At 36.9% G+C, this 13,822-nt stretch overlaps 1 protein-coding gene across 3 annotated transcripts in view; it reads left to right on the plus strand.

The window, feature by feature from the left end:
- The window catches only part of KIDINS220 (kinase D interacting substrate 220), an 80,591-nt gene that overhangs the window by 42,969 nt on the left and 23,800 nt on the right, over positions 1-13,822 (plus strand). The gene's annotated exons all lie outside the window — the stretch shown is intronic.

Consider the following 13,822-nt stretch of genomic DNA (forward strand, 5'->3'; position numbering starts at 1 on the left):
TGAACCTGTTTAAGGAATTAAATATGTAACTGCTGATGTCATGACAAAGCTGAGATGTCATCTTTCTGGTGATTTGTGTGATCGTCTTTACCATATGCTGAATATGAAAAGGTCTGTAAACTCTTCTCTGGGGTTATCTAATGCTCAAAAAATTCTGTTTTATCCAAAATAATCCTTTCTGTGTCACTGTAATTCTTCTTATCTACAACTGTTTGAAGTCACTTGGCTTGAATATCTGTTTCTGTGTCAATTCAAAGTAGACTATTTACTTTAGTTCCTCTTTTAAAACTTCAGTTTCTGTTATCTAAGGTTTTCTGGTTTATAGAGCAGCTTTCCCATTTGGAGTCTCATGAATAGATACCAGATTTTGATACTTTTATAGCTTCTGTTCCTGTACTGAGTTTGTGTTATTCCTTCCCTGCCTTTTATTCTGCAAGCATTTTTAAAAAAATATTTTGTTACTTTAGAACAGGAGTCAGAATATAATATTCCTAGTCTTGAATAGTTTGTGTCAAACTACTTTTTCTTGTGACAGTGCAAATTCTTCTTTGGTTTTGCTGCATTTCTGAATTCTGTGTTGTGGGAGTGGGGTCTGCTTGGACATCTCTCTTGGATGAAAGGAATATTGTAGGTTCTGTGTTAAGCGTGGGAGTTTCACACTGAATCACATTATATAAGGAGAACGCTTTGATATTTTAGTTTTCCAACTTTTAAAATATCACGTGTTAAAAAGCTTGTGAATCGCCAGGGTTCCCTTGCAGTGAGAACTCTCCCTTGCCTTCCTCTTAGCTGCTGACTCTGCGGGGCAGAGGGTTAGCACGCTGGATTGATCTCTTACAGGTACCCTCAACTGAAGAGTTACAGTAGATAATTTGTGTGTGAACTTGAGGGTATGACAGGTGGTAACAAAACCTATGTTGTGTTACTGCTGTATCTGTGGAGGCAGGTTATACCCAGCTCTTTGCTATCGATGCTGCTAATGCTATAGGGAGAGTGATTCCGTGCAGGAGTTACACGGGGTACCTGTGTGTACGGGGCAGCTGTGCCGGCAGGTGGCACCAGCAGAATGACTGTCTGTCCAGCTCTGGCAGCTTCTGTTTGCTTGTTTGTCTCAGCACATTCTGTATTTGTATTTAATGTTAGTGATCTTTTTCACTAGGTGCTTTGATTTTTCAGTATTTCAAAGAATAAGCAGTACTTCAACATAAAAGAAGCATAGTAAAATGGAAAGAATCAAGTAGTCGAGCATTAAGAAAGGAAAGAATAAAACCAGTCTGCAGTTATTTCCCCTCTGTGTATGCATTATGATATATGATTTGTATGATCATATGCTATCTTGCCTCCATAATATTACTGTCTTATAATGTCCAAATTTAATTTTGCAAATTGTATAGACAGGCCATGTAGTAGAGGGGAGGGCCATCTTCTGTCACATCTCAGTGCTATCTGTTGAAAAGAATGCAGTAGGAAAACAAAGACAACTGAAAGCTACTGTAGAACTATTTGTCAGTGTGCGTGATGCTGGACTAATTACCTCTATCATACCTTTCACTTGGACAGTATTTGTGCTTCTGTTGGGAGGCGGTATACAGTTCTGTAGGCTGATATTAGTAAATGCTCAAGTGTTCAGAGCAGTATCTGAAGCTAGTGGGAACTCTGTTTTCAGTTGGAATACTCTGGGGGGAAAAAACAGGTATCTCAGTTTGGTTACTAAATAAAAATACCTATATCTCTGTGCTTTATTTTTTTATTAAAAAAAAAAAAAGCTAAGTAATGTATTCTGATTGTGAAGGATTGTTGGGGAAAGTAAATTTGCAAGTGCTTTTCTGTAGATACTATGATGAATATGGAAGACTATATTGATGAGTATGAAACCAGTTCTGTCAGGAGTAGTGTTTCTTTATTGTATCATACTTCACAGAGATGGGAAAACCTACTGAATGTTAAATTTACCACAAAAAATAAGAACAAAAACCAAAACCAAAATTAGGCTTCAATTTGTGACAGAGGCACTCCTCTGTTGAACAGTCTTTATGAATTGGAACCACTTAGACTTTTCTCTTAGTAACGGGTGGACACACTATATTGTTGTTCTTTTGCAGAGGAGAACAAGCCCATGCTTTGTAATTGTGTCAAATTTTGGAAATAAAAAAATGGTTGAGTCTACATTTTTTGCTTTTGATCCAGATTCTGGAGAAGAATATCTTCACTCTTTTTACTTCCTTAAATTACTTGCTGTATCATCTCACTTCTGTCTTCTTACTTCCAGCCTTTCTCTTTGCAGGTCTAGATCTCTCTTGGGTTGGCTTTCCAGCTGGTATTCTTATTAGCATCAGTATTTACTCCTTTGGGTTTATGTGTTACCTCTTCAAGTCACCTTATCATGTGAAATGCCAGGATGGTTTGCAGAAGTTGCAAAAAGCAAATTTTTAAAGCCCTGAAATGGAATAAAATACATGCGCTTTCTGTAAATGAATTTGTAAAAGAATTAAGTTGTCAGATTAAAGCAAGTTTCTGTTGAATGTTTGCAACTGATTCTTCTCAGACTTGTAAATTAGCCAGCTATGGGAATGTGCTCTCTTGTGAAGGCTAAATGAAACATCCATAACAGCAGAATAAATGTCAGTGCCAGATCTAAATAAATGATATACTGGGAAAAGTCATTGTGGCTTTTGTAGAGAGAAAATATATTTCAAGAAAGTGAGTTCTCAAACAGTCGATGAACGTGTGAAGGCAGCAATGTAATATTTTGAAATTAAAGACATTTTAAGCAAGACTTGATCTAAGAACATTTAAATGTATTAAAATGTAAGGTAATAACAGGCAAGATTGCCTTGGGAAGAACAAAAGAAGGAAGCAAATGACAGGAGTAAGTGTCTCATGAGAAACTTGCAGGTGAGGTTTCCAAAGATAATCCTGGTGTTCTTTGACATACCTGTAAATGGTCTGGCAGAGGCAGAAGATGCAATCGGGGAATATAACCAGGACAGCTGTTTCACAGAGGGTTGTGGAAGCAGCTATGAGTAAATTACTGGTCAAAGTCATTGTGTATATAGGTATCGTAACGTACTAGGGAAAATAATCTCATCTATAATTCTGCTACTGTAGTAATGGGCTGTAAATCTGCATTGAGGAAATTCATTCACAAATCATTGGTGATTTCTCTGAAAAAATACATTCAGTGCTCAACAACAGTCAAAAATGAAACTGTCTTTAGAAGTTACTAGCAAAGCACTGGAAAGAAGGAAGGTATTGTATCATCCAAATGTGTTATGTATCTAAATTCTAAACATTGTGAGATTCTCATCACCACATTTCAAAAAGATTGTACCAAAGTAGAACAGATATTAAAGAGGATGAGGAAGGGCCCTAGTCTCGCATAAATTTTGCTGTGCATATCATCACTGTCTGATTTCCCATGCAGTGAGGAGTCCTAGTTTTGCTTGAATACTTGCTCCTCTCTTTTTTTGGATTCTGAAGTCTTCCGTGGTCTAAGATGTTTGATTAACTTACTTAGTTTCCCCCAAGGCCTTAGTTTTTAATTTCAGTTTGAGGCTCTGAGTTTTTAGTTGTCATACTTTGTTTCTTGATATTTTCTACTGCTTAAGGCTGTAGATGGCAGTGATTTGATATTGCCACCTTGTTGATTAAAAATCATGCTATTAAAGCTGATTGTATGGGAGAGAATGTCTTCTCAGTCCCTTTCCTCATTAAATTTACTCACTAAAATGAGATAATCTGCTGAACACATTTTATCTGTTTATATCCTCCTTATCTCGGCAGAAACCAAAGTCTGCAGTGCTTTGTCTATTGAAAGATGTTCCTAAAAGTCACTAAATCAATTTTGTAACCCTCTTGCCTGTAGGCCTTTGTCCTTCTGCAGCCTGAAGGTGTTAGGAAGAATTTCTGCCTCTGTGAGTTAACCAGTTGTCTTCTAGATGTGGCAGATATACCAGTTGGTCACTTCTTAAAGGTGTTAGTAGCTGGACTGTTTTCTCCAATTAAAGTCTGTTCCATGTGTTAAGGTTTATACAGTTGAAAGTGAAATTCAGGCATGTATATGCCCCTTGAGTTCAAGAATGCAATTCAGAAAATGACCAACTAAATTTTTAAACACTTGAAAAACTATGGATGGTCTGAATTGTTACCCTTGAAGTTCCTGCAACATCTACAGTTCTGCTAGCGTGAATGCCTGGAATTGCTAAACGCGAGGCCTGAGTCGAATCTCCTGGTGCTTACCTTGTGGCTAGAGCCTGTCAGGGTCCTTGAGAGTCTGTAATAGCTGAAGCCCTTAAAAAGCCTAGACAAATAAATGTAGATTGAGCATGTTTGCAGCAGGAGGAAAAGATTAGGTTCAGCACAAAACACAGCAGCAAAGGCTGCTTTAATTTTAAGATAGGTATGTTTGAATTAGTTATACCAAGTGCTGGGGCAGGCTGCATGACAAGTTGAAGGAACCTCTGGTCCTAGTGAGCATGATGAATTCTCTAGGCAGGGACAGGCACTATAGTAAAGTTCCAGTTGGCCTTTGAAAAGAAGATGACAGGGAACACGCTGCACGCTACTAGAACAATGTGATGATCTACCTGCTGTGGAGGGCCCCTTGGGGGAAAAAAGTCAATACAAAGTTTATAATAATCCATGAGAATTTCCTCATGATCATGTGTGGATTGTTTAGCATTGAGGTAGAACATTCACTCATGAATTAGGTAGATCCATGGTAAGTGTTGTCCTCTCCTTCATGCAGTTAGGAGCTAGATTGCTTATCTTTTTGAATATAATTCTAGCCATTACCTGGTGAAACTGTGAGAAATGTAAGGCTGGTGTATCTAGGGAGATAGTTTGAAGAGAGACTGTGACTCACTGTCTCTTTGCTTAAAGATATTCACTGGGGACAGGAGAGTGAGTGTCTATCCCCAGAACTGAATTTACCGTTTGTTTGATGATACAAAATTCAGGTATTCACACAACCTTCTATTCAAGCGCTTCCAGCTGGCTGGTTCTGATGTTACACTGTTTGTCATCCTTGATGTCGTGAGGGACAGTCCTATCTGTTGTTCTTTGCCCAGACTTTGCTCAAACTGGGGTATTAAGACAAGGCTTGTCAGTTCTTTGTGAGGATATCAGCAGATAGTTGCTGGTCCCTGAATTTATGTAACGTGACTATTCTTATGTATTCATTCAAAATACTAGAACATGAGAGCTTGGCTCAGGATAGAAAAAACTCTCATGAGCCATCTGTTCAGATTTAATGGCCTTGAAAACATGCTTTTTGAGAAGCTGAAGGGAACTCTGGAAATCAAGAATCTTACATCTTTGATTTTGGAAAAAGTTATGTCTTCCAGAATGAGAAACTGGTTGTGCTTTCCTCAGAGTTGTAAGTATCCATTATTTAAAACTTAGAAACGTTTAATTTATCCATCACTTGGGCTTAATTTAACCTCTGCAATAAAGTATTTGTGCACGTATGTATGCATGGCTACCTATGATGGATGTCAAATTGGATGGCAAACTGATGTACCGAGGCAGAACACATGACGTTTAGAAGAATAACATAGTAGCTTTCTGTTATTCAGGGTTCCGTTTTGTGTGTGGGACTAAAGGATCTAAGCCAGCCATAGCTCATTTTATTACTTTTTTTTTTTTTTATGTTTTTGCAACTCTTAGACCATTCTAAGGAGTAATTTGTGGAAGGTGTCTGCCCTGTCTGATTTATCAATAATGGAAGATACTAGTGTTTCTTCATTTCTAGATGTTACCTTTCCTGTTTCAGCACTAGTATATGATTTTGCTTGGTTTTTTTCTCATTCTTTTTATTGAAGTTACCCCTTATTGGAAGCAACCACAGAAATATCTCTAGTAATGGTAACCAGAGAAATACTTCATTTCAAGTTACTAGACAACTCATCCTGTTTCTCTTTTTATTTTTTTTTTCCTCCTTTTTTTCTTCAGATGAAACTGGTAAAAACTCATGCAGTTACAAGTGGAACAGCAGGTTGATTACTGTAGATTTGGAGTTCTGTAACAGTTTCATCGGTGCTATGTTTTACTGATAAGTTGAGATCTTTTGTGTGATACATCTGTATGAATCAAATTAGGAAATGACCTAGGCACTTTAAAACATTTTTGTTTTGCATACAGTAGAATATTCTTACTTCATTGTTTACTGCTTCAGTTTAAGAAGGTGTATTTACAGCATACTAAAAATACCACCAAGGTATAAGTGGTATGAAATCATTTTATTAAAGAAATTGATTTCATAAAAAATCAGAAAATAGTATTGTGTAGCACTAGTAGTAAAATTTATTTTTCCCCATATAAAGGCTCATTTATTTTTATAGCAATTTGATGACACATCTGCTTGCTTTATTCAGCTGAAAAGAAAATGTTGGTTCTTGGTGTTTTGTAAAATTGCTTTGTTAAATTATTTTCGAAATCGTTCAACTTTTAACAAATGACATTTGATGCTAACATTGGAAAGCAATTTCAGCTAATTAAGTAGATCCTTCTATAAACCATTGGAACATTAAGATGACAAACTGTTCATTCAGGATTATTTTAATTGGTACAATTATTGTAATTTTGTTGCAATTATGTGTTGAGCTAAAAGCTTTTGTTTAAATCATTTGAGGGTTTTTGTTAATATACATAAGTAAGAAGAAAAGAAGTAAAATAAAAACTGAAGATAAGCATTATCTGTCTACTTTTCCATTACAGTGCTTTACACAAGTATCTATTAAATTATTCTTTTAAAAAAGTATGTTACATGTTTTCAGCAAATCTCTAGCAATGTTAAAATTGAGCAAGATCATTTGAAATTTAACTTTTCTGGAAGGTTATGATGTTAATTCCAGTTTTGACACTGTTTAAATACCTTTTAATAATACCTTTAAAAAGGGTGAAATTAACTTTTGAGGGATTTGCGAGTTGTATAAAATCTATTGATGTATTAATTTAAGAAGTGTAGCTCTTCAGTGATTATAGAAATTAAAAATGAAAAAGCTACGGAAGGTGCCACATTAATCACTCTGATTATAATGTTCTCTGCAATCATCTTTTGCCCAGGCCAGGTTTAAATAAATCACTTCCTTTAAGTAGACAATTTCATATTCCTTTAGACCTCACAGTGAGGCATTACATCTAAATATTTAACCTGCTTTTTGTTTTTCAGTTTCCTATTACTATGTCCTACTTAAAACGCAGGGTACATAAATTCACTGTGTTTCTTACTGTGCTAATAGTCTGGTGTCAGTGTTACAAGGCAGCGCACCAGGCCGCAGCTGGGTGGTTGGTTCCCAAACTGTCTGCTACATAGACCTACCTGAAGCAGGGCATAAAAGAAGACAGAGGACAGGACCAGAAAGAAGTTCAGATGAAAAGGTAATAGGGAGAGAAGGATTGAAGCAAAAGTTGAGCAGAACAAGACAGAGGAGTATTTTTAGCTTTTTTTTTACCTTTGTAATATAGGATAATGTCCTATTTCTAAAATACTTTCCAGATAAGTTTAAATGCTTACAGTATGGTTAAAGTGCATTAATGAGATCTCTCAAAACTGCTCCTGTGTGTATTTTCAAATCCCTCTGAGCACTGCCGATTGATACTAGTTTAGAATAGAACACAGAAACCTTAATTTTAACACTATAAACAATTTCAGGAAAAAAACCAACTTTTATTTTTAACCTGAAAAAGTCAATTCAAGAGACTTCTGTGCTTTTTTGGGGAATTGATAAAGTAGGGAAATAAGATCGGAGATGATGTCTTTTTGTGTCTGCTGAACATCTTTGTCCGAAGTAGAATATTCATTCAAAACCTGAGAACATGGGAGGTTGCAAGGTAGGTAATATGATAAGCTGGAAATGCATCTCAGCTACATACTGCTGGTGGCCCATATCCTGGCTCTTACCTCATGATAAATGTGACATAATCTGTCTCGAAAAAAGAGGAGATAGAACACTTGCTTCATGTTCAGAAGAGGCTTGTGTCTCATATTGATGTAAAAGCCTACCACTGAGCAGTAGCATAGAATATGAAATTCTTTGGAAGCTGATGCTCTAGCATTCCTTGCAGTGACTTGCTCTTATGTCCATGCAATAAATTTGCCACATTAGGTCAACTCTGTCATAAAAAGCTGCTTCAGAAGGGCAAGATACGGAACAGATCAGGTAATCCAAGAAGTGTATAAATGAAGTTTTGTTCTTTGTTTCTGGTTGACTTGAATTTTGGTTCATGTATATGGTTCATAAGTTAATGTAGTATAGCAATTTTGCCTTTTTGCCTTCCTTTTCTGGATAGCATATGCAACAGGTTGATAGATTAGTCTGTGACTTACTCTGAGAAATGAAACTCATGCTTCTAAGAGTGAAGTGTTTGCTGTGGACTTTTGGAGGAAGAGAGTCCTTTTGCCTGGTCCTAAGGTTTAACTGCATGCCATAACGTAGCCCTAGAAAAGAACCTTGTGCTGGAGACTAAGATGAACAATGGCCACTTCTAATGCTAGAGGACCTGCGTATATTTGCTGTATTGATAAAGTCCTACAGGTGGAGGTATTGAATAAAAGAGTCACTGCATAAAGCCATAAAGTGGCTTTGTAACTGACGTTCAGTGATGAAAATACCAAAACCAGATTAATACACTATTTTTGTATTTCACTTGTGTGAGTGATCTTGTTGGACTTGTCAGTTAGTGAGACATAATTACTTTTTTGTTTACAGAGCAGCTTTGAGCAGTCTTAGATTCTTCTGTGCTACTCTGTAGCTTTCCATCTGTGTAATAAATATAGTGATTTTTTTAAAAAAAATTCTTCTGCCTTCTGTAATGCAAACAGCACTGCAAAGCTGTGAATGAATCCAGGCATTTGTAACTGTATTAACGCTTTTTTTAATTATAAAGAATGCCAGTGTAGGGTATATTCTGGAAAGCTGTATTAAAACCAGACCTTTTTAATATTGCTCAGTGACAGTACATGATAACTGGGTGTGGGAGATTAGTTTAATAAAAATCAATCTTTTAAGGATCAAAATGTTTTTGCTTTTTGAAATTATCAAAAGCAGGAAGTCAGAAGAGGTGCTTTATCTACTGTTGAATTGTGAATTGGATAGTCAGTTTTGCAAAGCAAGCTTTCCTGAATATCTACAGTAATAGTTTTTTAAATAGCTATTGCATCTGTTCAGTGAAGTCTTCACTGCTTAATATGCACTGAAGGGTTTATGGTTTTCTTCTAGATAGGTATATCAAATTATAGCTTTCTATTTTTTTATCTTTATTAAGATAAAACATTGATTACCTTATGTTTTACTATTAAGTGCATGATGACTTTTTATTTCTGCCTTTATACAAGTGGGTATATGAGCAAATGCTCTTTTTCAATGTTCAAATGACCTGTTGCAAATTGCAATTTGTAAGAATGTTTGCAGCACTGTTCTTAATATGTTGACAGTACTGCAAATTTTCTGTTTTGTGTGAGAGCTTTAAATAAAAATAAAAAAAATCACCCTTAGACTTGAAGATATACTGACCAGACATGAGAAGAACAGGATAAATAGTTTCAGAGCAAAGCATTATATTATTAGTTTTGTTAGGTATTAAGAGATCAGATGTCTAATTAGCAGACTGTTAAGCATGGAAATTTCATATTGCGTTCCAGAGTGGCCCAGATTTTCTGGTTTTCTGTCTCTCGGTATCAAACCTTTAGAAAGAAATGGTTTTTTGTGTAATTTTTAATGAAAAGTTATTTCATTTTTGTAAGCAACATTTTTAGCTTAAACTGTGTTGAGAGAAAAATTTAAAAGGCATGTGATAAATAAAACATGACGTGGCTTCATGCTCATGCCTTCTGTTGCTCTAGTTATTATTTAATAACAATTACTTAGGTCTGTTGCCTTTTATGGAGTGCAGAAGTTAAATGACTCTTGTCCACATAGTTACTTGCTCCTGTAAAACGCTGGGCGGGGCGTGGGATTTAGGTGTGCAAAGAGTAACTTGTAAGATTTCTTTGTTTTCACGTTGAGGAAGGAGGTTTGGAAAGAGTAGGGAGGATGGCCCTTCAGGGTATGAGGACTTGCAGAGAAGTCAACCTTCCTCCTGTCCCAGAGCAGCAGGGCAGGCTGCTCCATGAGAGAAGGCAAACTGGGAGCAGGAGGGCAGGGGGTTGTCCTCATGAGCAAGAGGTGCAATCACATAGCAGCCAAACAGAAAAATCAGAGCAGGTTCAGTGACAGAAAGCAGGGACAGCAAACAGCCCAGTGGTCTGTAGCCATGAGGTATATTTTAGGTCAAGCCAGGAAGTCAAGTCAGTGAATGAAGATCAAGATCAGTAAGGTATATAGATGTAGCTCGGGCAAAGGCCTGAGCCTGAAGGCAGTTCTTGAATCAGGCAAGAGAGGCCTCCAGTGAGGTTTCTTGCAGCTCTCGGAACAGCAGTCCGATCCCAGGTTGCTCAGCTGCACTGTATCAGAGCTGGTCTTGAGCACAGGCAGCGAAACCCCCGGGCAGGGACGGGGGAAAGAGGTGGTAGAGCCTAACATAACCGACTGAACAGGGAACGTGGGCACAGCACAGCCTTCAGTGTGGATGAAGGTAGTGGATGCTGCTGCCACTTTACTACCACCTGGTTGGGTGGTGAAGGACCACGTCCGGTGGTGGTGACCATCTCCTGCAGTAGGTGATGAATAAGGTAGGCTATGTCCTGTGTAACCCAACAGCCTGGCATCTTTCTCTAAGCAATGCTGGCAACATTCAGTGCTGGACCCGCTGTGGGACCATGATGGTTATTTTCCAAGTCAGTCATGGAAGTGCAAGGTGAACATAAACTAGAAAAAATTTGGAGCAAATTTACCTTCTCTTAAACGGAAGATAAGTTGATGTACCTCTGTGTACTTGTAGTAAATTATTTGAGGGAAAAGTCACAAATAATCCATCGTTGTTGGAATATGTCTTAATCCACGCTGAAAGCAGTTTTTAATTACAGCAGCTCATGGAAAGGACACGTGTGGAATAACGGAAGGAATTTTTAAGGTCCTCTTCTGTCAATGTAATGTTCTGTTTTGAGCTCATCCCTTTTAAATCCAAGTAGTTTCTCATGGAAACAGACACTCTGTAACACTGACGGTGTTTGATGTTCTTGATGTAAAGAATAATTCTTCTGCCTCAGGAAAATCTAGCCCCAAAATGAGAATGGGGTGTTCACAGTGCTTTATTTTTAGATCTGCATGCTTTTATTTCAGAAAAAGTAACTCCTAAAGTACTTTACATGCTAACCTTTTATTTTTTATCTGAGAAGTACAGGCACATACGGTTTTTGTGGCTCTTTGCCAGAAGATTATCATTTACATAAATATTTCTTTCAAAGGCGTAGTTTAAGACATTGAGCTCAGGAGGTTAGAATAGAGACTTCAATCTGCACACCAGCAGTTGGGCTATTGGCTTCTGAACAGTAGCTTTGTTCATCGTATTCAGAACACTGTTCTCATTCAGACTTAAGTAGAGCTGGCATTAAAATTCAGCTAATTTGTTTCATGTGATTCATCAGCTGTGTGTTTTATTTAAATCTATGTCACATTCTTTTTGGCTTTTTAGTTTGTAGATTTAAGTGTTGAAGTAGGCCACTCTTTTAACTCTTCAGTCCCCGACTTAAAAAGTGACTTAATTTTCATTTTGCCAGTGTTGAACTCAAGCGTGGAAGAATCAACTGTTTCTGTTCTTCGAAACTAACCTACTTCTGGGTGTCAGGCTTCTCTTCTTACAGAAGACACCACCTTTTATTCTTTTCAGGCTGGAGCCTGTGAAGCTTTACATGCATTGAGCTTCCCTAAAGTGGATAATCCTACTGCCATCCTGGTGACATCTCATAATAATTTACAAAGGATTTACCTTTGTTGGAATAGGCTACTCTTACTTTTATGCTTTATATTTGTTATGTTTTCCTATGCTGTAGAAGTAACATCTCATTGTGAGTAAATTTACTTGTAGATACTACTTGTGACAATGTGGCAGTTTCCTCCATCTATTAGGTTTGTGGTCCGTTGAGATATTTTCTGGTAAAATCTGGTATAAGAATTTGTTGATTCAACTTTTAGTATAGGGCAAGACTGTCCTAAAAGATTAGATTGAAAGATTAACACACAGTTAAAATACATTTTTAATGTAAAAAGTTGCACTTACTTCAAGCATCTAGCATTGGTGCTCAGTTCTTTTATTTCTTGTAATGTTAAATGCTAAATATTCTGTGTAAAACTGCCACTGTTGTCTCTGGAATAATCCCATGGTACATAAATTTCTACTTTTTATGAAGGATCTAAAAATAAAGATAGAAGTTTGTTGCTTTTAAAAAGCTAACAAATTGTGAAATAAGGTAAGATAGTTCAGCTAATGATAGACTTAGTTCATAAGCTGTATTCTGATACAACCAGATTTATGTTTAAGTGTTCTTTTCTTTTCGTAGATACATGTGTGTATTTATTTAATGTAAGAGATTCTTCATTGCGCTTTGACAAGTTACTGGGTATACATGAGGGCTCCTTCCTCCCTTTCCACCCATGCATCAATGCACTCCTTTCCCCTGTGACAGCACTGACAGTTGCCTTAGCTGCTTTAATTGCCCAGTAATCAGAGAAAACTCTTACACTTCTTGTGCTATGCTAAGTTCTTTTTAACAAGTTACAGCAGCTCGCACAACAGTCGATTATGCTGTCTCCCCTTTTCATGGAGCTGCAATCAAATTATGTGTTTGGGAAAAGCCATTAACTAGTGAGGTGCAAAATTCATTTTGTGTTTATAATAAGTTTGTTTGGGGTTTTTTTCCTTATAACTTTTTTCTATTTTTACTTTAGATACAGTGTGGTTACTTCACTGGTATCCATACAGAGCGCTGTAACTGTCACTTTATAGTCATTACTAAGCCATGCCAACCATTCTCACTGCATTCTTTCACAGTTTCCATTTTTATTATAATGGCTGTGAGAAACATGTTTTCATTTTAGTAATCTTTAATTTAGATTATAATTTCTCATTTGGTATCAGATAAGATACCAGTCATGATACTATGAGATGGGATGTCGAATAAGATAGGTCCATCTGACCCATCGTGTCAGCCTCCATCACTTGCTTGCATGTGGTAGCTTTTCATAAACTTCCACAAGGCTAACGTTTAAGCCTTCTCCTTGTTCCTTCCTGAAACTCTCCTTTATACTAGTGCTTACAACCCCACCACCCCCACCATTGCTTAACAAGTCATAATGCATCAATAGTCCCTTGTATTGATCGTGTCTCGTTGTTTTGTTGTTCTTTATTTGTGGCTTCTTGTCTTAGAAGGTGAATTACTTGAATGCAGGCAGTTGTTTTTCCACTTTTTACCATGAAATCATACACAGTTGAGTTTTGATCAGTCTTTAAGATACCCGAGTGTTGCTGTTACAAGAAATGTTAGTTTAAAAATGAGATTTTTAACCAATCAAATTTTTGATTGGGGTATCAGAATGTGGATGGATTTTTGAAGTTAATGTTGACAAATGTTAATTTCCCCTTACGCTGGATTTGATGTTACTGATCTGTAAGTTCCTGATCTGATTTTAGTCTTCTGTATGACTTCTTTGAGATTTCTCTGAAGCATGCAATTAGGTCAGATTACATAGCCATTCATGATTTTTTGCGTATTAGAAAATGTTAAATTGTTCTTTCTGCGGACAGTGCAGCTCCTTACAGGTTCTATTCATTTTCTGGAGAACAGGGAGAATGGATGAAAGTGTACTAGTATTTCACCCTAGAGTATCCCTGTGCAGGTGGAAGTCATACTTCAATAAATATAGTTTATCATTTATCTAATTTT

The sequence above is a fragment of the Falco peregrinus genome, chromosome 7 (genome assembly GCF_023634155.1).
Source record: "Falco peregrinus isolate bFalPer1 chromosome 7, bFalPer1.pri, whole genome shotgun sequence".
Taxonomy (NCBI): Eukaryota; Metazoa; Chordata; class Aves; order Falconiformes; family Falconidae; genus Falco; species Falco peregrinus.